The sequence below is a fragment of the Haemorhous mexicanus genome, chromosome 3, assembly GCF_027477595.1.
Source record: "Haemorhous mexicanus isolate bHaeMex1 chromosome 3, bHaeMex1.pri, whole genome shotgun sequence".
Classification (NCBI taxonomy): domain Eukaryota; kingdom Metazoa; phylum Chordata; class Aves; order Passeriformes; family Fringillidae; genus Haemorhous; species Haemorhous mexicanus.
Window position 1 is genome coordinate 85,069,263 of NC_082343.1, and position 25,097 is coordinate 85,094,359.

Consider the following 25,097-nt stretch of genomic DNA (forward strand, 5'->3'; position numbering starts at 1 on the left):
CATATTCTGTAAAGCAAAAAATGTATGGTCTTAAGAGACTATCTGGGGGGCGAGGTAAGTAGAAATAATTTTTTACTGAATGCAGGCAAGATAAAAAGAAAGAAAAAACTCCCTAAATTTTGTGTCATGTGGGAATTTCTTTACCTAACCATGTAATCCTTCTCTTAGTAACATTTGTAGTCTCAAAAGGCCTTGACTGTTAAAAGATATATTCCAACAGTAAAAAAGACTAAAGACTTCATTTAGCTCTATTAGGGAAAAAATAAACTGAAAATTTGGCAATAACCCCACAGTCAATATTTTATGCATTCTTTTTTGTTTTTTTGGGTTTTGGGTTTTTTTTTGTTGTTGTTGTTGTTTGTTTGATTTTTTCCTCTTTTAGAAAAAAAAAAGTTCAGCAATCTCACCTTCCTGTGGCAAATGAGCAATGCCATATTTCCACACTATCCCCCACAGGTGTCACCACCTCATCTGGGGGGCTCAGCCATGCCCTGAGAGGGGTCAGTTGGAGACAGCTGGAGCTGGCAGTGTCCTCTCTTCAGTGACCACCCTGCAGCTTCCACCACCAGCACCTTGCCAGGTGTGGTGCTAATAGAAACCCAGAAAAACTGTCTGGGAAAAAAAGATTGCATGGCTACTGGTTTTATTTTCTTTCATTTGCTGCTGCTTTTCTTCCTGTCTCTGTCTGCTACTATCTTCTAATTTTTAAGTGAAATATTGTGGCAGTGAATTCTTAGGAACATTTGACTTTCCTTTTTGTTTGCTGGGGGAAGGCTGTGCTTTTTTTATTTTTTTAATCTCCCTCTCCCTTTTTACTTTATTTTGACTATGCTAACAAAGAGGGCTCCTGAGCTCTGAACAGTGTCTTAAAACACTTTTGCTCATGTAGCTCTATGGAAATACCAAGTAAACACTCAAAATCAGAATTGAGTTTCTGTACTCAGGGGACTTCCATGATACTCACAGCTCAGATATGAGCAAGGTCATCTCCTGAAGTGGCTTTGCTCCTGTATCAGTGAATCAGGCACAGGTTTACTCATTCCATTTTTCAGCCACAGTAAATTATGCATCTTGAAGTTCATCTGCCCCTTAGAACTGCAGCAGGATGCAGGACATGTAAATACCTTTGTTCTCCCCCATGATTTCTTGTGAAACTCACACAGGCAGTGAATAAAACTGCTGGCAGCTTTCATATTTCACCCCAATAAATCCGTATTTTACAGCTGAGGGGTTGTGGATTTCTCTGGGTTTTGTTTTGGTTTGGATTTTGTTTGTTATTTTTGTAAGGGCTGTTTATTTTGGCTTATTTATTAATCAATATTTGACCCTATTACTTCCAAGAGAAGAGTAGGAACACTTGTAAGCTATTCACTGCGGGAAGAGTGTACACACTGAGAAAATATTTGCTGTTAATATTAGATTATTGTCAGCCAAGGTTAGCTAAGATGTAAGATTTCATCTACAGTTTGTAGTGCTTGTTCAAAGAGATGAAGATTGATTGTTGCTATATTTAAACAGATCATTATTTTCCCCATTTTTTGTGTTCTCAAAGCCAGGAATACTTCTAGTCTGAGTTCAGCTAAAAACTTTTAACCTCTCAAATTGTCCTTGGCAGTACTTTCTCTACTTCAGTTGAATTGTATTTGATGCTGATTTCCAATTTTTTTTTTTTTTTTTTTTTTTTTTTTTTTTTTTTTTTTTGAGCATCCAGTTAGGCTGCTGGTATATCTGACATTTTCCATTTTCCAGAATGTGTGCATAGCACAGACACATGAATGTGTTTGGAGATCTGGTGTTGGTGTGGGCTCAGGCTGCAAGGATTCTCACAGCTGGGAGAAATATCCTCAGCTCACACTGACCTGAGTTTCTGCATGAGTCTCTGGGGGCCAGATGTGGTACAATCTAGGAATTGGTAAGTTTTCAAGAGGTGGGACACTCTTGTATTTGGAAGCATAAAGCTTGCTAAAACTTGGGAGGGTGGTAAAGAGACAATGCTACACATAGTTCACTCTTCCTGTATTCTTATCACATGGAAATCTTATGGAGCTTCCAGTCTAGTAATCCAGTCTGCACCCAAGTAAGGCCCAAAAAATATCTGAGTTTGATGGACACTTACTTATTGTTCTCCCAAGATCCTGATATCAAATTCTAAGCTAGCTGTGACTCAGCAATGAAGAATCTTTCTCCCCTTTTCTATATGCAGTCCACATCCCTTCAAAAACTTCTTTTGGAGGTGATCAAAAATTTTAATTTGTCTTCTTGGGAAATGGAGTTGATGAAAATGTACCATTAATGTCTCCATTATTGGTCTCTTTGCTGGTCCATCAGCAAATTTCATTCAAATCTGATGAGTGGGAAAAGTCTCAGAGACATTCAAATGCTTTTATTTTAAAGAAAAACGTCAGCATGAATAGTGAAAGCATGCATTGCTTTTGCTTAGCTGAACAGCTGAAAGTTAAGAGTGGGAACTGGGATGTTCTGGTCAAAGATACAAGAGGGACGTGACACAATGTGTGGGGATTTTTTACAAGGAATCTAGTAGAGAAACCAGAAATGGATGAGACAGATCAGATGTCAACAACTTAGAGATACGAGAGTTTTATCTATTCTTTTGTTCTTGGAATAATTTTGTCTTTAATATTATCAATGGAAACACATTTTCATTTAATTTCTTTTTTTACATGCTAAGAGGATGATTTTTAAGTATGTTGATTATCTATGTGCAACATGTTTATAGATGAGTTTTTCAGTATAGATATGCATTAAAAAATTAGCTGAATATATCTACAAAGTCAGATGGTCTTTTCCAGAGGGGCTTGATTTTAATATGAATGTCTTTTTTCTGTGCTAAATCAGTAAAATGATGGAATGATGTCACTGAATCTAAAGAGAGGTTTTTTGTTTGTTTTAAACTGCAGCCTATTAGGGCAAAATCTTTCAGGTCAATATATTTTCTGTAGTGTAAGTCCATGGCAAGAGGCAATATTTATTCCTATAATTAGGGAAGAAAAAGCCTATTCCTATAATCAGGAAAAAAGCACCACATATTGAAAGATCTTGTAATGTTTCTGTAAATGCACCTAACATTAATTAGTCAATTAATAACGTCAAAAAAAAAAAAAACCAAAACAAATTGTTTAGGCATTTAACAATGGATCTCCTAATGATAAAAATTTAACACTAGAGTTGCTAGTTGTAACCTAGTTGTAAGTTGTTGTTCTAAATTCAAGAATTGAATTCTCTACCCTGGCGGGAGTGTGACAATAAATTTATTATCTTTGTGCTCCACACCAAGTGTCAGGAAATCATCCCTTCACTGCATTTTCTTACATCTCTGGAGGCACGGGCTCATCTGCAGTGGGGAACCACCACAGATCTCAAACTGCTGGGAATGCCATGCTCTTCAAATTCTTCAGCATGATTGCGAAAGTCAACAGTACGGGGAAAGTATATGGTCCCCAGATGGCCTGAGCTGCTCGCCATGTAAACTGGTGCTACAACACAAAGAATTCCCTCTTGTGTTTTGGTGTGCAAACACTGCATGAGCCCCATATGAGCACAAGGTCCTATGGCCAGTCTGTCATGCAGAGCAACTGCTTTGTTTCCTCAGTCTAATTCCTTTCATTTTATTCCCATTAAGTCCAAAGTTAGTCCCTTTTGACAGAGATGTCCTGTGTTTTATTACTTGTTCACAGCCATCTCAGATAAATAGATAAAAGTTTTTTTACTATTTGAATGAGTTAGATGGTTTGTAGAAATGAACAGTTTGAGGAACACATTGACTTTCTCTATAAACTTTCAGAGTTCTGTAACTTCTATTAGAATTTCAATTTCAGGCAGCACTTCTAATGCTTCCTCCACAAAGATTCTCCCAAGCTCCCCTACAGTGAACTTATATTAAAAATACATGTATCTAATTTAGTCTTTTCCTACCATTAACTTATACTCTGTGAATGCTTCTTTTAGCTTTACAGTTTCTTTTGCACTCCTCCTATTCCTGCTATGCTTGAAAAAGATATATTAAAAATTCTTCTGGTTTTTCCACTTCTTTTTATCAGATATTTCTTTGACATGCCATATTCTGGTTTTATATTTAGACTGCTTGAGTTTATAGTTCTTTCTGTTTATTTCCCTCATTTTGATACAATTCTGATTTCTAAAACCATAGCTCTCTATTTATATGCCTATCTCCCCTTACCTAGTAATTTTTGTCCTTCTTCCTCCAACCCTCCACCTCCATTTCAATTTCTACATTTTCTGTGCTGGTTTAGATGCTCATACTAGAAGGCATTAGAATGAACAAGAGCTGTCAGATTCTGAAAAGAAAATATGTGGAAGAGATGGGTAGACTGGATGGGGACTGATTTCACATAACGTGACCATCAAAAAGTAAACAATCTGTCTTGCTTGATCATCTAATATTCCTCTATTGTCATGGAAGAGTGAGGATCATCTGCAGGAGGTGATCTTTCTCACCCAAAAAGGCAGATCTTGGAAAGGCATTCTTATCTTTGTAAAATAAGGACAGAGACTAGAAGAGTTGGTTGAAATTGAGGCTTAGTAAATGACTTGCTAAAGTTTGGTGAGATGTGGGGACATGACCCAGGAGTGTCAGTCACTTACTTTTTTGTTTTGTTGGATTAATTCAATCTGACGAATGAACTGAATATGATTTTCATTGGCATATGTAAAGTTATAGAGTTAGAAAATACAATCTCTTCTTCTCAGTCTCTTAATTTTCAGCAGACATATCTATTTTAATACTCCAGTTTTACAAAAGCATTTACTTATTCTTTCTACAAGTCTAGTTTCACTGCACATCTCCTGGTGAAAAATTCCTTGGCTGTTGCCATAATTGGTAACAAAGAAATTCAGACACCCTGCAAAGAAAAATGGGTACCATTTTTTTGTCAGCAGTCAAGACCTTATATCATGAATAAATCCTGAGGAGGAAAGGTTCCTTTCTGCAGCTGCTGCTCAGTGTCTCAGATTCTCAGCCTGAGGAGAGCTCCTGTTCTCTGGCTGCGTTATGTAGTCACGTCAGCTTCGTACCTACCGGTGAACAGAGATCCTGGGTACAATGAATCATTCAGCCTTCTGTGCAAGGAAGGAAATACTTGGATGGCTAAAGGCAGGGTAGAGTTTCACTCAGAGCTGCATGAATTTCCCTGAAACTTTCTTAAAAAAACAGTGTGGTGCTGGTTTTAGTATGTTCTCTTTGTCATTCAGAAACACAGTGCATTACCAGCTTTGAAATCCCAGGTACTAAAACTATATGTTACATAAGGAGATTGAGAGAAAGACTCAATAATGTTTTCAAACTGAAAATATTCTTAAGCATCTTTCCATTGCTCCAGCTAAACAGCAGAGCTATAGACACTGAGACAATCTGTACTAGAGAGTATAAAAAGACAACTGAAGCAAAACAAATATTCAGACAGATCTTCAAATTCAAGAAAGAATTCATTTTTTTTTCTGAAATAAAATGTGCCACTGAACCTAAGAGCTTTTCTTTTCTTTTCTTTTCTTTGAATTTGCAAGTATTTGCCTAGGCTGTTTTATCCATTTTTTGTTTTCCCCATTAGCACCTTTTCTTTCAATGACAACATTTTTAGCTGAATCCCTGGTGTTATATGGTAATATAACATCAGGGAAGTGCTCACATAACATATTAAGGATTTTATTTTAAAAAATGCCAATCATAATAAAACCTTTGAAAGGGACTTGTTTCTTAAACAAAATTCTGTGCTCAGTGTTAGTGAAATACATTCTCCAAAAGGGAAACTGTAATTGAAATAAATTTTTGAGCAGCATTTTTGGCCAACCAAATAAAGTGAATGCCTGTTACCTTGCTCTAAATTTAGACCAACCTTCGTTCATAACTGCAGTAAGAAAAACCCCAAACCTCTGCAAGAAGGGAAAAAAAAATATAGCCAAATTAACCTGGATAGCTATGAAACCAATGACTGTACAACAGAGGGGTCTTAGAGAAAAGAAATATCTGAAATTTAAATGTAAAATCTCCAAATGAAAAAAAAACACCAGAAAAAGATGGTCCTAATTAGCAACAGACATAGACATTAAATAAAATGCAGAGGGGCACAGGATATAGGAAACTATTTCAAATATGTTAGTGCTTTAAAATGTCAGACAGTTTGAGACAGTTATGAAGAATTTATTCTTTGGTTTTGGAAGGCCTAACAGACATGCAATAAAATTCACAGGAGCACTGCTAGAACAGAGCAGAATAGCAGGAAGAGTCAAGTGTAAAAGTAATAGAATCCAGTATTTAGCAATTTTATATTTCTATAAAGAGGCTGAATAATGGTGTACTTATTTTTTTTGTCTTTGCATGGTTTTTATATACATGTAGGCATGCAGAATCTGTGTAGGGATCAGAAGTGCCATGTTATGATGGTTTAAGGAAATCTGGTCTATTTCAAATTAAATAAAATAACCACATTTTCTCTAAGTCTCTGAGGGGAAAATGAGAGAAAATGTCAAAGGAATAGCAATTTTTAATTTTCAGGAGAAGCAGCAATAAATCTCAAAGGAAAAGAAAACCATTCAAAATTAAATTTAAAAAACCTAATGTGCACTTCACTCTGAAAATCATGAAGAGTTGTCAGAGCACTGAGTTGTAGTTTATATCAAAAAGCAGCACATTGATATTTACACAAAGTCATTATCTCTAATGTAATATTTGAAGATGCATGCAATTAGATTTTATTGTAAGTGTTCATAGAGTTGTCAGAGCAGAATGCATTTACCTATGTTCCATCAGTACATTATAAGCTGCTACAGCTCATTCATCATTTTGTATTTGCACTGGTCTCAAGGCTGTTAGAGATATCATTTAAGGAAGAGTGAGGGCTTTTTATTTCTTATAGAAGATGGAACTTTCTAGTTATGAGGTGACACATTTAGTGACATGCTAGCTGTAAGAAACACTTTTTGCTGCAAGTATTTTCCTGTTTTTTGGTGTTTTTTTCCCTAATGTAAATTGAAAATACTGCTTTGAATTCTGGTATCTGGAAGAAGCAAACTGTTCAACTTAGTGGCCCAAGATATTTCAGAAATATGCAGAAAACATCATAGCCCCCTGAATTTCTTTTCTTTTTTTTTCCAAGCAAAACCTATATATCTGTGAGCCAACGGAGTGAAGAAGAGATGGAATTTTATTTGGAAAATATAGTCAGCTATATAATACTGTAAGAACAGCTTGCTCTATTAAGAAAGAGGGTCTCTGGAATTATTCCATTTATTTTTTTAAACTCAGAAATGTGGTGAAACATTCCATCCAGACTGTGGATCCACTTAGAAGCTTTCCCGTTCCCTGAAAGTTGTGGGAGCAGCCAGGTCATCACCACTACCTGTTCCTCCATTAGGACAGGCACTGATTTGCCCCATACTCTATTTTTGCAGGTTGGCTGGGGAGAAGATGGCAGATCCATCTACCCATGGCTCAAGCTGGGGAGCTCACTGAGGTTGGGATGTTTCTAAAACATCTCAGGGGCTTAGGACCATGAGCTTCTGTTGACTTTTGATGGTTCATGTGAAACAGACATCATGTGTGTGCCTACAAAATTCCCTTCCAGAATTTTCCTGCCAATAGCAAGAAATATTCTAGGCAGTTCTTTATTGGCAAGATCATTTAGGGTAACTAGAGTTCACCACATTGCCACACCACATATTGTCACAGATGAAATGGACATTTAACCCAAGTGTGCCAAGTTGTATAAACCTCTTGACTTATGTTAGTCAGGATAAATTATGCTGGAATTTGCAAAATTGGTCTGAGAACTTCGGAGACTGTGTGGAAAATCTGCATGGCATGAAAAATAAATATCACACATTAATAAAAAACAAAGCAAAACAAAACAAAACAAAACCACCCCAGAAACTGCATTGCTGAAACTGCTGTCTTAGCAGTTCTCCACTTTTGTAGCAAAACCAGTTTCCAGGAGATCATAAAAAAAATTTCACTATGACAGCTGACGAGGCAAGGAAAGTCAAGAAGGGTTCATGCTTCATCTTCTGAGCAGAAATATTGACGACTGGGTGAAATCCTCATTCTTTATGACAAAATTCTCAGACTTCACCATATCCAGGTTTTCACCCCAAATTCCCACTGAGAAAAGACTAATTAGTCTCTGTTCTCTTTGTATTTATTACATCTGAAATGTGCTCAGTTTACATTGCCTTCCATCTGAGTTTGCTTTTGTTTAGGTTACATGGTTTTGAATAACACAGGGGCATGGAAAAAAAATAATTTTTGAGGTAGAGCCGTAAGAAAGTCAGGGATTTGCTGGCTGTGGGAGAGGGTTTGCACAAACCTTGTACACTTAGAGCATGTTTATGGGAAAAAGTTAGAGCTCACTGCTCACTGTTTGCAATATAAGGCTGTGATTAGCAAAATTAATAAAATAACATTGAATGATAAGTGTTTACGGTTTAAATCCACAAGTAAAATTTCTTTGTCTATATTTTTTCAAGCATATTAAAAAATACTTTTTAGTGTTTTGAATGAATGGTATCAGGCTTTTATTTTTAAAAAGAGTTTCAGTATGCTTCTAGTCAAGAATTTTAACATTGAAAACTCTCTAGCATCCAATCAACTAACAAGAACCTGAGCCTGGCTGAATCTTTATTCTGAATTAGTGGAAGTGCAGGACTCTTTTTACTCTTTCTGAGAGAATAAATATTAACTATGTATGATAGGCATTGTACACAAACCCTTGTCCCTTTTGTAGTCATATTTGGCCTATGGCATATGAGTTTAATGTGGTTCACATGCAGTGCAGATACATCTTCCAAGGCATGAAGCCCTTCTGTCCTCATGCCTCCTCCAGAACCTTGTTTCTTTATAGGATTGTACCTCTACACAAGGGAATCTCCTGCACAAACTGATCCAATCCCCACCAAATAAGGGAACATTTTAACATGTTATGGACAATCCTTTTGATAACCACAAAATTAGGGACAGGCAATTCTAGAACTATTTCGATAGATGACATGACCCTACTATTGCATGCATAATGACAGAGGAAATAACACTTTTATGGGAAAAGAAAGACAAAGGAAAAAAATAATAAAATGCAGTTCTGAGAAAGAAGGGAAAGAAAGTGGACCTTAATTTTTGATTAACTGCAGATTTCTCCTATCCTCCTTCCAGAAGTGTCTTCTAATCCTAGAGTCAGAACCTGTTGACAGTCTGGGTGAAGCTCAGAACACACATTCAGATTTCATAGATGATATCTTTCATTGGGTTCTCAGAAGCAAGTGCCCCTCTGGTGGTGTTTTTAGCAAAGTGTGCCAAAAGAAAAGCTGGTCCAGCACCTACAGGTGCCTGAGGAAATCTGGCCAGAACACTGGGGCTCACTTTGAAAGGATACATTGTCCCTGTCCTCACCAAATTTTTTCTCAGCGGCTTCTGCAATTGTTAGCATGAGCATTAAGAAACCCTTACATTATGGAGGTGCAAAGAACTTTTCTGTTTTCCTTCCCAGAGATGCATGGAGAGCCAGAATCACATAAACCTAGGATTTTACAGGTCTGATCTGAGCCCAAGACTACAAACACTATCCAGGCAGATCTCCATGAAAGTCAAGTAACAGGCTACTGACTGAACCAGTTTCCACTTGGAGCCTGATGTAACCACAGAGCAGGTGTGAATGCAGACATTGTACCCACCAGAATGAGGATTATGCAAGGCTTTCTTTAAAAAAAATAATATAAGGCACATAGTGCCTTTAGACATTTTCTTTACATATACTGTAATGAATTTAACCAGATTTTTAAAAATAGTAAAATTAAATAAACAAGTAATGAGAAAAAGAAAAATCTACCGTAAATTTCAGCAACTTGTAGGATTAAAGAGGTGGTCTCCCTTTTCATCACACTGCCCACTTCAACCTGCTTGCTCAGTATCTGCCAGGAAACTGTTTAAAGTTCCTGTGGCTTGAAAAATTGCCAATCTTTACAAAGAAAGAGATTTTTATCTGACCAGCCAAGATCTTAGAATGTCAATACCTGGCTCTGACTAACACAAAAATAAACAAATATGCACATGCACGCACACATAATCTAGGATGGAGGTCTATTGATGGGTAGTTAGAAAGATTGGACTGTTCTATTTAAATAAATAAGAAATATAAAAGTAAGAAAGAAAATTTACCAAAAGGATCACAAGGACCCTGGAGCCTTTCATCCTTATGTTGCATATGATGATCAAGATTATGTGTCCCCATGGACTTCTTAAATGATTTGTGTACTAGCCATGACTCTCATCCTGGCAGGCATCTGTGATAGAACTCTTCTCACCCACCTTGAGGCATCTCGGGTCTAGCCAACCTGGCTTCTATAGGCAATAAAGAGAATTGGAACGTGACTGTTCAAGTCCATTTCAGCAGCATCCTTAAAATAAGGCAGTGGTACTCTAGGAGATATTATCCCCTCTCCAGGAAGTACAAACAATGAGGCTTAACTCTGCGTGAATAACCAATCTCCCCATGCACTCAAAGATCAGCAGGGGCAAGGAATAGAAGTGTTACCCTAAAACTCCTCCACTGTGCTGAGAGAAATGTTAAGTTCTGGGCTTATGCAAGGATATTTAATGTTCATTCATCAACTCCTTTAAGTGATACACTTTTCAGTGAGAGGTCTTCAGTCCACTTTACCTCACACATCAAAAGTAACACGTGTGACGGGACAAGTGGATGCTGAAAAGCTGAGTTTTTTCTTTCAGTTGCATGTGAAAGCAGGTACCTGAAGAATTTGAGAAACTCAGAATTCATACTTGAGGGAAACTGAGGTGATTTTCAGGTGAATTTTGGAGCTTTATGAAGTGAAGGAGCTTTAAAGAGAAGTTTCTTAAAAGATAACAGTCAAGAACTCAAGAATCAGTTGTCAGTAAAACAAGACTAGCATAGAAATTCACCTGTCATCTTAAGCACAAATATAAGACTTGTATTACACTAGGAAGCTACATTACCTTTCCTTCAGAATATCCAGCAAGGGGCAAATCAGTCCCAGAATAGGCAAGGATGTTCCCTGTATTCTTAGAGAGACATTATGGGAAGAATAACACAGACAGCTAACATATGCTTTTTCTCTAGCTAAAATAAGAACTTTGAGTAATATTTCTCTCATTTTAATAATGAAAGATAAAACTATACATTTTGGAACATAATGTAAACATTTTCCTTCTGACCTCCTCCCCTTGAAAATATTTAATATAAAAAATGGGAATATTTCAAAATATAAAAATAAAAGAAAAGCAATCTGTGAAAGCAATTATATGTTTTCATTCCATCAGTGCTGATGGCAGAAGGGAGTAATTTTTCCCTTGCCACTGCCTCATGGTTAAGTCTTTTGAGGCAGCAAGTCCTTCTTAAATTAAGAGATGAAGCACACTGTAAAGGACTGCTAGTTGGCCTGCCTGCTCTGTCTTTGCAGCACACTTAATCTATACCAGGAGAGAAAATTTGGAGTTCAGCAAATGCTTTTGTTTCCAACCCTCTTCCACAGCATACATCTACAGACATGTTATTCGAAAAGCAGGGCTCTCCTAAGCGACCAACTGCAAAATTTTGCAGGTTCCTGTAGGAGTCAATAACATTGCCTGTTCTGTATTTGCTTCTCCAAGATGAGAATGCACATGAATGCACCTCTCCTTCAGAAGTTTAAATTTTGATTCAATGTGTCTTGATCTGGCTTAAATTTGCACCTTTGCATTCCGTCTTTTTATTATGAATCCTTTTGGGGTTTTTTTTCAGCATTATTTTAATAGGCAGCTGTTCTGCATTAGTCTAAATGAAAAGAGTTTTTTCCTCTCTGTTTTAATTATGTTCAACTGATGTTTTTGATTTATCTTCTTCAAAACTGTATCAGTATTGTTTTAAATGCCCACTTTTACTGCAAATACTGATTTCTCTTTAATATGCATTTATCCAAATCACCTGGAAGCTGTTTTTCATGCACATTAACATAGAAGCACCACTTGAATTTCTGAGGCATTTATTATGGGATCCGAAAACTCAGCAGCTAATAAAACAGTCAGTTTTGGATAATGATCAGTCCAGAGAGGCCATATGGGGACACTAAGGACACTGGGGAATTTTTACTTCTTATGGAATTGAAAGAAATGGAAAATTGGATAACCAGTTATTTGAAATTACTTGTCATAAATTAGACAGCATTCTGGGAGGAGTTGACAACATTGTCATTTCCATTGTGACAGTCAATTTTGAAGTGAAGCACAAATAAAGGAAGAAACCCAGGAGATCAGTCTCATATGTTCTTGATATGTTCCTGACACAGGGATAAATCAGCCTGCTTAGAGGGGGATGAATTTGCATCAGAGAAAGCCCATCTGTTTTTGTAACCTCCTAAAATACTGAAAGAGTTGCTGTTCCCAAGTTTTCAGATCCTTTTGTTTTCTTCAAATTCTCTCACCTTCATGTGTTTTTTTCCATGTCACTCCAAATGGAATTATTTCCTTAGCCCAGAACTTGAAGATCCATTTTTCTTCATTTAGGGTCTGATGCAAACCCATTTGAGTCAATGGAAAGAGTTCCACTGACTTTAGTGGGCTTTGGACCAATCCTCACATTCCTCCAGGATATGCTTTTCCTTCCATGGTGCTTAGAGAAAATAGTGTCAGCTTTACATAGTCCAGAAAAAAAGGAAAAAGACAGGGGGCCCAACCTACATGAAGCTGTCTTGGCATAAATATAGAACTGCTACTACTCCTCAGTAGCTATGTGTAGATCTATTCTATTTTGGGAAAAAAAATTGAAATCACTGTATTTTTTGTTTTCCTTCTCAAGTGTTAGTCAGCTGTGTTTATGCTGATGAACTGATCTAGTCAGGAGAGTCCCAAGGTGTCTCTTAACATGTCCTTGGCAGTCTCTTGACATATTTTTACCAGTCCTTTGTGATTTTTTGTCTTATGCTTCATGGGCTTTCTGCCTTTTGAGAACTGTGAACACGGCAAAACCTGGATTCCTGAAGACATTTAGTTAGCTGCCATCAGACTGCTGTCTTGTAATGTCCATTGTTCCTTGAGAGAATTTTGGTCACTTACTTACCACACAGCTGATCTTTCAAAATTCCTATATGTGGAACAATCCACATATTCTTTCTTCATAAGAGTAGGCTTTCTCACAGATCCAGTCACAGCACTTGTGCTCCCACTTGTGCAATCACAAAGAATCTAGGAGCTTCAAGAAGAGTGGAGTACTGTGTCCAAGCAAATGCAATTGCAGATCTAGTCAAAGTGTAATTGAAGACTTCGAAGGGACAGTGGAGAGACTCTTACTCTTCAAGGGTAAGGGCAGGGAGGCATCAGCCACTTCCCACCAGAAGTCATCATGCACAAGCAGGTAGGCAGAATCTGAGTACCTCCCTAGGAATAAAAAGAAACAAACTTCTGTTGGATATTGGCCTTTATTTCTGGAGAAGCAATTTTGTAGGCTTCAAGGTCAGCCTTTAAGTTTTTGCAATACTGATGATTTGGCTAATATTTTGTGGAAGTGGAAACTCAAGGTACTGTCCAACACACTTCCAGCAGTGCTACTTTTTTAGAGGAAGGAGGGAGCTGAACTCTGCATTTACTGACTTTCAAAGTAACCCCCTTAGAATAAAACTACTTTGAGACAGAAAATATGTCAATTTATGGGGAACAATCAGTTCACAATTAACCAAGTTAATGTCCTGCTAGAATTCTTGATCGAGATTTTAGTAAGTCAGACTTAATCACTTGAAATTTTACATCGATTCATAACTACAGAAAAAAAAATTCTCATCTGTTTTTTCTTATTCTTGGAAGAGAAATATGGATCTAAATTCTTGTAGATAGCTCAGATTTCCCATTTCCCCCCTTTTTTGCTCAAAAAAAAAAAAAGGTGAGATTTTTTTAGAGAGTTTGGAAGAAACTTAATTTTTTATCACAAAGCTGCGAAGAGTGATGGCTCTAAGACAGTATCACAGGAGATATAATTATCTATAACTGGTCATGAAGGAATTACAGCAATCTTCTTAGAGATCTTTAAAATGTAGATAAAGATAGATGTCACATAAATCATCTTCGGTGACGGCCAGGTATTATATGGCAATGAACACCCTTTAAAAATAAATACTGAGTCATCAGCTCTGATGCTGAAGAAGTGAAGGCTATGATAAACTTATGTAAGAACCAATTTAATTCTATCTCATGTCAGTGACTCATCTTTCTCCCACACAAAATAGTGGTTCTGACTCTTCTACTGTTTTGTCCTTCTACAGTGTGTAGCAAAGAAATTTACTACCTAAATGCTTGTGCTTTGCATTTCTAGAAAACATGCAAAGAGAAAATTGCTCCTGAACACATTTCAAAGGGCTAGGGACCAAGAGAAAATGAACCAATTTAAAATGCATCTTGAGGACAAAATGTATTTTGGTGTTTTAATGTGAAATAATTTTTTTATGATAAAAAAAGTATACTTACTTCATATATATATATATACATATATACATATATGAGTATATCCACTTCAGTGTGACACTTCATAAAGTCCTTTTCTAACTTTCTTCCATAATCACCTATACAGTTTTACTAGAAAACTCTTAGAATATGCTGAACAGTCAGTGTAAAAAATTCAAGGAGTAAATAGAAAGGCATATTTCTAGAACAACAGGACGCATGCCGTAGATGTTAATCTGCTTTGTTTGTCATCTGCTGACATCAGAAATGTCAAATGCTGGAGGGAGGATGATAGTGCTTCCTCCAAGCACAGCATATGTCTCCCAGCCAAGACCTTAATACTCAGGTCAAGGGGGTCTGTACTCAGTGATGCTTTCATTTTATTCTATTTCTTTAAATAGTGTTTATAGTCTCATATTTCTTTTTAATCCTTTTTTAAACACTTTGACATAATTTATCTTCATATATTTTTGTGTTCCTGCCTTTTTGGCATAAAATTCACCACTTCTCAGTCTCCTTATCAATAAACAAGCTCCTCATGATTACTCCATCAAATATTTGAAGTAGCAATGCAGAAATTACCCCTTTCATCACCCACTTGCACATTTGCCACCACATAAGTCTGGTTCTTACATTACTTTGCATTTATTTGCTCTTATTCAGGTAGCATTGAACTTCATAGGTCCACTGCAAAGTCATTTTCATCATTTGTCTCTGTCTTACACTGAAAATTGTTTGAATGGCTTTTTCATTCTATAGTTTCTACATTATCTAACCAACCTAGAATTCTTTAGCTTCTCCCTCCATAGTTTAAGATTCTTTTTGTTCACTTGTTCATAATAGAAGATTTTGCTTAGAACACACCACTGGAGATTCATAAAACTCTGTCTATGCTTTTTCCCCAATTATTCATCTTGCCAGCAGCATATTTTCCATCTTTTACTACTAATAATCTATTTTGTACCCTGATAATGATGTTTAATGTACCGTGTTGTTAATTCTTGCCTTGACTCCCAAACCCACTCGCCAGCACTGTGCCTACAGCTCTCGAAGAAATGATGAAACATCAGCTGGTTGCATGTGGTGGTCAGCCTGAGCCACTGTCCACTGTTTGGCTGTTGTGTTGGGTGTCTGGGCTCTCCATACCATGGCCCTGCTGCAGCTAGAAACAAACATGGCCAGTGCAGCAAAGGTTATTGCTAGATGTGCTTCCTGCAAAATTTGGTGAGGTCCCTCACCCGTGCCTTGTTACGAAACAGAATCAGGAAATTTGAATTGTCTCAGGAAATTTGAACCTCAAACATGCAGGTGTGTCCATCTCAGCTAGCGACCTAAGACTTACTTTATAATCACTGGTAAGAAATAGACATCTATTGGGCACAATTATTATGACATATTTTAGATACCTGCAGTAGGATGAGGTGGCTCATAACCTAAAAAATGCTTATTTCTCTCTAGTGACTGTACAGAAAATTTAAGACTACTAACTTTGAGATGTAGACAACATTATAAATACACACACTTCATCATGGGATTTTTATTTGTGAAATCTCAGGCTAAGCTTGGTGAAAATTATATCCCTGATTTAAGATAAGTGGCTTCACCAAAACCTGAGTGATTAGCCTCTCTGAAGGACAGGACCATTGCGCCCTTAAGCAGAGGCAGCTACTAGTTTTGAGTTGTTTTGGGGTGTTTTGGTCTTTGTCTGACCATTAAATTTCAGCAGAATAACTGCTACAAAAATTATATGTCTTCCTGAGATTCAGATTGAAAAGAACAATGAGGAACATCAGAAAATGTGTTTTTAAAAATTTATTTTTTTCCCCCTACTGTCCACACATGGACAAAGATGTGATAGGAAATGGTCTCAGAATCACGGCTCTGGAGTCTAGACTTGTCTATGAGGCACAACAAAATTGTCTATATAATTTTGTGTATATAATAGAGGGGATCTGTATATATAATTTGTATATATAATGGAGGGGAATAGTAAGAGCTAAAGACTTGAAGAGTGGGAACTCCTCCAGTTTTGAGTATTGTTTGTTTGATTGTTTTTAAAAGGCATAGAATGCATACACAGAAAACAGAGTATTTCCTCATGGTGTTTTGGAGGAATCCACCATACTCCACCTGGAATTTGCTTTGAACCCTCATTGTCCAGATGTGGATGGCTTGTTTAGAGGAAAATATAACTTATCTATATGTTTATGCTATGCACTTCATGATATGACTTACAATAAACACATACATATCACTGTTATATGGAACAGCAGGATGGTTTAGAAGCCCAAGAATAGCAAAGAGAGTTTAATACTGATTTATACAAGAATTAATTTAAATTCTGTCCTTATCAACCTCAGTGACAAAATTCCATTGACTTAAGCAAAGCTAGAAGTTCAGTCCATGTTACTTTGTCTTTAGCTGTCAGCAATGGGTTTGCACCATATTCAAAAATTAATGCAATTTAAAAGCTCTTCTGTCTGATGCATTAAAAATGCATTTTGATTCAAAGTGTACTGTATCAGAATGCGGCCTATTTGATGCCTTTTTGGGATTCCTGAAACCAGAAGCCTGACAAAATTACGGAGCAAAAAGCTGTTATATTTTTTGAAGGGCCTTTAGGTACGTTTAGGACAGATGAAGCCCACCCAGGGGCTACACCCAAAATGGACGTTGGATCACGTGTTTTCACACTTTTATAAGTTATTTCCATTTGCATATTGGGGATTAATCTTTTAATTACTGTTTCAGGTAATAAAGTAATTTACCCCAAGTTTTCTTCTTCCCAACACACTTTTGTTTACCCCTCTCGGGGCCTGAAACAGTGAGGTGTCCTTGATTTCCAGGCCTAGAGTGGAATTGTTTTGTCTGACTAAAATGTGAAAATAGTAGCTAACACTCTACATGGAGTTTAGAGTTAGACACTAAAGAACTGCAGGATTACCAATTAATGAAAAATATAAAAGCTGAAATCGTCAGGCATCAATTTACATAGCTCGGACTCAGGAGGATCTCATTAAATCTCAAACTTCATAACTGGAAAAAATATTGGTAGGTAACATGAAACAGATCTTTGTGAAAACATAAGCATGTAAAATATGTACTTTATTACAGGTCAAAACATTTGTCTTTACCTAACCATATCATAGCCTTACTCAGTGAACACATTATTGCAAAAATATGGGCCTGGCTTATGGTGGCCTGGCTTATAAAAATTTCCTTTTCACATGAATCACTAATCCTTCTACATTGTTGCTCTCAACACGATGATGCAGATGAGATATGTCAGAGAGCAGCTGAGGGGCAGTATTTTTGAAATGTTCCTTAGCTGTAACTGATCCAAGTGAACACTATGATTTCTTCTTCCTAAGCAAAGTCAAACATATTAGCTTAAGCTGAGCTTGAGATGACTTTATCTCACCTGTTTGACTTTGTTCTGAAAGGGATTAAGAGCATGCACACTAGCATTTGACATGTAGTTTATCACCACCTTTTTATTTTTTCTTAAATAATAGTTATAGCTGAGATAGATAGCTACCTCTTCCCATGTCCACTTCTGCTGCAGAGACCTGGTTTGTGCTCTTGCCGCTGTTTAAGACACATTCTTAGAACATGAGAGGCCAGTCTTTATCTACTCTATAATGACTCATTTTTGGATTCTGAGTACGTTGCTTAAGGAGTAAATTCTGAAAAACTGTCTGTGTAGGAATTCAATTTTGAAAAAAAAAAGTTCAGGCTAAAAAATGTGTTTCTTAGCTAGTAGGGAAATTAATAAAATTGTGCACATTGTCTATTTGTAGATATGTTTAGACAAGTTACTGGAGGTGACTGAGAGAGAATATTAGAATTTGTATTGTGTTTAAAACTAATTTTGTTTTCTTCAGGTTTCAAAGTTACAGATATTGAAAATAATAATAAAAAAGAAGCAGTCTTAAATATTTAATTATTATAAGGCAGCTTATTTGCAAATATTTCTATTAAGAAATGTTCAGAACATCATTATATATTCAGAAATTTGTGAGTCAGTATTCTGACAGGTTATAATAGAAGAATAATTTGAGAGGGAAATTTGGCATTTTTAATCAGTTATTCTTCCATCTGTGACAACAAATGAGTTTCCAGTGTTAGCTGTAAAATTAGTGTGCAATGTTGGAATACTTTTATAATAAAATTTTAATTTTCCTTTCCCTAAAACCTTGCCATCTATTTTCTCATATGTTTATATAGTCTATTCATCAGACTTTGAACTGTTCATTCAGGTTACAAATGAAACAAACCCCAAGATTAAAAGCAGCTCTTCAAAGCAGGTACAGGTCCACTGTGATCTGTAAGGCCAGGATGGAGAAGCATTACTGTATACACTCAGTTTTGAACACAGGAACAAGTGCTTTACTGAAGTCATGAAGAGATGGAGATTAAAGGTTGTTGTGATGAATGGACATTTGTAGCCTGGGTGAAAATCACAATGCTTGTGTGAAGTACATGTGTGACACAAGTTTCAAAGAACCTTGCCAAAATCTTAAGAGTTTTACAGTGCTGAAAGCATTCCAAAATATTTGTCATACTTGGTCTTAAAAAATAACTTGTCTCACTCTGCAGCTTCTCTAAAATAGCTGTTTTACATTGGTCTTTTCCAAACAGAGCACATGAAGTCAGAGAAGAGGAATTAGGTGCCCTGCAGGGCCACGGAGCTGAGCGGAATGCGCTGTAAGGTATGGAGTGGCTGAATGTGCACTTGCTGCCGTGGTGATGTGAGAAGCAGACGACGGCTGTCGTGGCCACAGCCGGACAGACAACCTAGCTGAGGTGAACAGGGCTGCTCAGCTCCCTGGCCCCGGACCAGCTGCTAATTATTCATGCACAGCAGGATATTTGCTCGGGGAAAGGGCATACATTTAGCAAAGGATTAGATCAGCTGAAAGTTCAGCAACTTTTTTTGCAGAAGAGTACAATGCAGAAAGTGTTGTTTGATCAGAGCTGGCTTTCATAGCATTATCTCTTAAATTATAAAACTAGCATATGTGCTGCATTATACATCTACATTTTGGTACGGTCATGGGCATTGCTTCTGTGCAAAAGCTATCCCTTTTTACTCTGACTTCGGAAGTGGTAGTAATGACTTTGAAAATCCAATTTTACATGTTCAGCTGCCTTTGAGGCAAAAGGTCTGCAGTGTACCTTACTCCAGCAAGAGAACAGACATCCTGGACAAACAGCTCTGAGAGATTTAGGTATGTCTCATAATGCCTTGGGGCCAATGGGTAAAACAAGTGACTTCTTGATGCTGTCCAACCTGCTCTCATTTTGGAATTTAATGTATTGCCGCATGTCCTGTGGCCAGGTTCTCAGGTGGTTCAAGGCCAGTTTTAGGTGGCTGGGTTAGTGGCCTTCTCCTGACTTGTGCTCAGAGCATAAGGCTTGGATCTAGCGAAGCAAGCCACAGGATATGGCACTTCCCCATTAGAGAGGTCCAAGACTGAATCAGAATGATACTGTTTAAACTCACTTAGTTGAGGACTATTAATTGCAATGTTTAGGTCAAATCAACAGGCAGTTACAGGATTTACATGTACTATCAGGCTTTCTGCAAAAACAAATGTTGGTCTCATGCTCCTAAAACTGGTACCCAGCATTAACCAGGGCTGAAGGAACTTCTTATGGAAAATTAAATGGTCTCATCTCCTTTAGTTGCAACATTATCTGCTTCTTCTGGAGAAAAGTAGAACAAAGCAGTCTGGCTGGGATTTGAATGCAAGATCCAGACAGACTGAGTTTACATGTTCAATCTGTTTATTTTCACTCCAGACCCTTGGCTAGAGAATCAGAGGTAAGGGTTATATTGAAGTATTTCCTGGAAGCAGCTTGTGCTTTTGGAAGGAAGAGGCTATTAAATAGACATGCTTTCCTCCATCTTCTGAGAAAAGTCTATTCATGCCCATCTGTATGTTGTTAGATGCCCAAGCAGGCATCAACAGGGCTGTTGGGTACCAGACTGACCACATTATGTGCAAGCTCTGCCTGACTAGGCAAGAGACATATTCTAAACTAGTCCCACCCAAATTGCTTCTAGAAGCACTAATTCTCTCCTGCTGCTCCAGTTTACTCCTGCCTTCCCTTCAGATCTCAGCTAACACTTCTTCCCGGCTGCTGGTTCCAAACCATTTAGACTGAAGTTGTTAATTCAGAGAAGTTGTGGGTGCCTGTTGTGTTCAAGGCTGGTTTGGATGGAGCTCTGAGCAGCCTGGTCCAGTGAAAGGTGTCCCTGCCCATGGAAGGGTGGTTGGAACTAGAGGATCTTTAAGGTCCTTTCCAACCCAGGCCATTCTATGATTCTAAGTTAGTCAACTGGTGTCTCTTACACCAAAAAGGAAGGTACAAGGCACAGACTTCAGTGTAGCTTACTAATTTAAAAAGGCTTGGGTTGGTTTTCTGCAATGGCTTCTGTGAATCCCCTTCCTGTGTCTAAAACTCCTCACTTGTGCTTGGAGACAACCAAGTCCTCCTTGAACCTCGATCCCTTTGGTAAATGGAGTTTTTAGTCACAGTGAAAGCAGACTTTGCACTTCTCCTTTTTCCCTAGTAATTCCTCTGCTGTCTCCTTCCTAGAGCAAAAAGGAGACTGAAGAAAATCCTACTTATGAAGCACCCCCATTCTTAGCTCTCCTGTGCAAATTCTGCCACTTCCTTAATTCCACAGCTTCTACCTCAGGGAATTTATTTTGGACTCTCCTTCCATTTTTGCCAAAGAGCTCACTGTTTCCAAACAAAACAACCTCCCTTCATGACCTCTTCAGTCAGGACATTAGCTTTCTCCTGAGGAATAATGTTTCTTGCTTGATAACTGATCTGCTCTGGTTTGTGCTGAGTCTGCCTGGTATGCCCAGCATGCTGCCAGTACCCTTTGAAGAGAAATTAAAAAGTCAGAAAGAGTTAGCAGAATTTCTGTGCAATGAAGACCTTAATGGATGAGGACAACTCCTTTAGCCATGCTACCCATGCAGTTTAAGCCAGGAAAAACTTTAAAATGTATGTGTTTTACCAATGCAGTTCTATGTCAGACATAGGTACATGCTTGAGTATTTGCATGTCTTATTAATAGCCTTAAATAACCTAACACCCAATCCATGACTTGTTAACAACTTCCTCGGAATAATAAGGGATGAATAAATCACTGTGTTTGGGTAATCATGCCATTAACCTTGAAAAAAAAAAAAGAAAACAGATGGGAGAGAAAGAGAGACGGAAAAGACTTTGCTGTTTGAGAACATAACATCAATATAAATTTAAGCGTAAATTTATATTGTGAAATTAAAGCAATGCAGAAAAAAAAAATCTTTTTTCACATCTTATTTCAGAGGAACAGCAACATTTATTTGGATTTACTTTAAATTATTTAATCACAGATTAAACTGAAACAAAGTTAACCCAGTCATTCTCAGATGAGAGAATGAATCCAGGCAATTTTACAAATATAAAGGCTGATTTGAGTTATATGGTTCTTTTTTTTCTCGCCTATGAGTATGTAGTGATGGCAAATGAGCAAAGCCATGTGTGATCACAAAGATGAAGCTGCAGCAACTTACTTATTTATGGATCTCTTCATTGTTTTTTCTTGGTCTACCCACAATAGAGTTAGCAAGGGAGAAAAGATCAAAATCTGAATGGTAGCATTTAGCTAAGCTACAGCTAATGAGAACTACGCAGAGACAGCAGAGTAGGAAGAAAGTGTTTCACTGCCTGGAATTGAGAGCAGGCTGGTTCAGTTTGGCCTGCAGCTGGTGGCAATGCGTTGGCAGAAAGTCTGTCAACTCATTTGGCTTTCTGTCTGTGCCTTCCTTCTGCCATCCCCAGTACTACACCAAAATTAGTTCTGCTAGCAAGTGCCATCATCTCATTTGTTTTTCTTTCAGCTCTTCAAGGACTATATAGGAACCTGTGGATTTTTCTCCTTCTCTGGGTTAGTGTATGATATAAATGAAGAAAAGTCTTTGTTATTCCACAAACTGCAACATGTAAGGTCAGGTATGTACAATCCTTTCCTGCACTTCTTAACCTTAAGTATACCAGGTTAGTGTGACAAACCATTTCCTGGCCTAGGAGAGAGACTGATTAGAACTAAAGAATGGTTCTTTCTTATCCTCATCATCAGGGACTGCCAACATCACAAATAACTGCAACAAATGTGTTGCCATTATTGTTTATCACTTCTCCCTGCCACTAAGTGGCTCTTGGCCTAATGGTTACATATTGTTGTCAGTGGAAAGTCTGAATTCTCAAGGTAGGTAATATATTTCTTCCATTCCAATTGTCTGGAAGGTATTGTGGATTTGGGTATCAGAACTCAACTATATTGCTGTTAAGTACGTAAACATTCGCATTCAAATCTTTGTTTCTCACCTCTGTTATTGCTAATTTTTCTGGTAATAAGTGATTTCCCATCTTTGTACAATGCCATGAAGCCTTTTGTACACTCTTAAAGTCCTACACTCAACAGAAACAGAATCAAACTAATATTCATATAAAATGGAGCTGATTTTTTTAATGGGTTTTTTGGTTAGTTTGTTCTTAATTAGAATTGAGAAACAATCTTTGTGCCAATCATTTGTGTAAATCCTGTTGTGTTCTATTTAATAAGAAACCCCAACAGCTATGAAAAAAACAAAACCTATGCTCTGTAAGGTAAGATAATGTGATTTATCATAAGGAGATGGTTAATAAACCAAGTTGTATATAACCATTCTTCAAGTCAGGCCTTGTTGAATGAATTACTGCAATTAGACTTTTTCTGGGACAGCACTGTGTCTACCAGAGTTTATACACCAGGAATAAGAAGGATTATGAAGTTTGGGGAGCCAGAAGACCCCTTGGTAAATGTGCATGTACAGGTCTAGCAGTGTATATCATTACTCTTTCAACAGTGCTCCTGCAAATTAGTACACATGGTCCAGCACAACCAATTTGGAGACAACTTCTCTTTGGATGCCTTTTTGTGAGACTGAATCCAGTGACAACTGTTTCATCTGCCCATCAGTAAGAACCCCAGTAATGGGAAGATGCCCAGTGACCAGTGGGAATCAATTTCAAAGGAAATGAAGAAGTCTAATGTACTCATTAGAACATGGGTCTAAGAAGCTGCTAGTCTCTGATATTTGAATATATAAGATGAAGGAGTGCAGCCTGGGGCTTGAAAGAGAATATGTCTCCAGGTTTTAGCATTTGAGCAGCTTAGCAGAGATACATGGAAATGAATGTTTGGGAGCCTCTGGTAGTTACAACTGGCCATGAATGAACATCTGAGTGCATGTTAATCAGATAGTTATTTCTGACCTACAACCTTTTCCTTTCCTATTAGGTATTTTCTATGCAAAAGTGATTAAAATGGGGAGACTGTACAGACACCTGAAAGGCTAGAGGCTGTTCAGATGAAATCCAAAACCCCTATACTTTGTTACCACATTCCACTAATGCTATGAATTCTGTTTAGCTGATGCCAGCATGGTTTTATTTACATTAAATTTCTCAAAGTTTTATTTGCCTGCTTTAAATAAAAATAAGAATTGGTCTAAGCCTTCCAAGAAAGAACCTTAAAAGTCTCAGATTTGAAGTACAAAATGATGAGGTAAATTAAAAGGGAAAAGAAAAAAAAAAGAAAAAGAGAGAAGTAAAAGGAAAAAAATAGTAGTAAAAGGAAAAAATTAAATAGCTGTTCCAGGTTATACCATTTCAAAATAAAAAAAGGTCTGCAAATAGGATACCCTCTAAATTTCCAATGTAATATTTGAAGCCTCCAATTTGAGGGCTTGATATGTACTTAAACTGAACATTTATTATCCAATCAGTCAGTATTTTGAGAAAAGACACGCATAAGCTGTCATCAAGTCATCCTATCCAGCTTTGTGTTTTTCAACAAAATTTGCAGATTCGGTTCAACTGAAACATTTAGTATGTGTAACTCAATTCCCAATAAATATTTTAAATTAAAAATGAGACAAAGTTAAAAGGTAGCAATTAGTTGTTTTTACAATAAATACTTTTCTATTTATTACAGAAATAAGTTTTTGCTCTGAAATTTGCTATTTTGTGATGTCTAAATATCTTGATTATTTTCCAGTAAAATGGAATATTTTTTTTTTCAGTCTGGTATTACTCTTTTACTGTGGTGGTCACCTAAATATTCTTGTTGCATATATTCTTCAGAAGCAAGTGCAACCAAGTCACTTTAGTCAAATATTACTACTTATGTTTCCCAGCATCATAACTTATGAAACTGTCCCAGCTTGGAACCATGGGGCTGGACAACACAACAAATACTGATTTAGCTATGGGTCACTGAAATTCAGGCTCCATCCCAAGATGAGGCTGACTTGGTTTACAGGTTTTGACATGTTATATGATCTTTTTTTCCTTTGGAGTACTACTGTCCATTTCACTCTGTAAGAGGCAGCTGGGAGAACAGGCTGCCTGGGCCTTGGGGTGTGTGAGGGCTGGAATCACCACACAGCCCCCGGCAAGGGAGTGAGAAGCATCCTGCCCTTTGCTCAGAAGACCTGTGCAAAGTAACCATTGCAAATGCTCAGCTTCAGCATCCTTCTGGAGGTGTGAGAATAACCACTTTTTGGCTTTGCAGGGCCTT

At 37.3% G+C, this 25,097-nt stretch overlaps 1 long non-coding RNA gene across 2 annotated transcripts in view; it reads left to right on the plus strand.

The window, feature by feature from the left end:
- LOC132325343 (uncharacterized) overlaps positions 1-25,097 on the plus strand; it is a 77,238-nt gene that overhangs the window by 28,529 nt on the left and 23,612 nt on the right. For both annotated transcript variants that reach the window (XR_009485915.1, XR_009485916.1), the window contains 4 exons: positions 457-580; positions 1,750-1,912; positions 19,106-19,176; positions 22,375-22,486. This is a non-coding gene — a long non-coding RNA (uncharacterized LOC132325343). The remainder of the gene's footprint in view (positions 1-456; positions 581-1,749; positions 1,913-19,105; positions 19,177-22,374; positions 22,487-25,097) is intronic.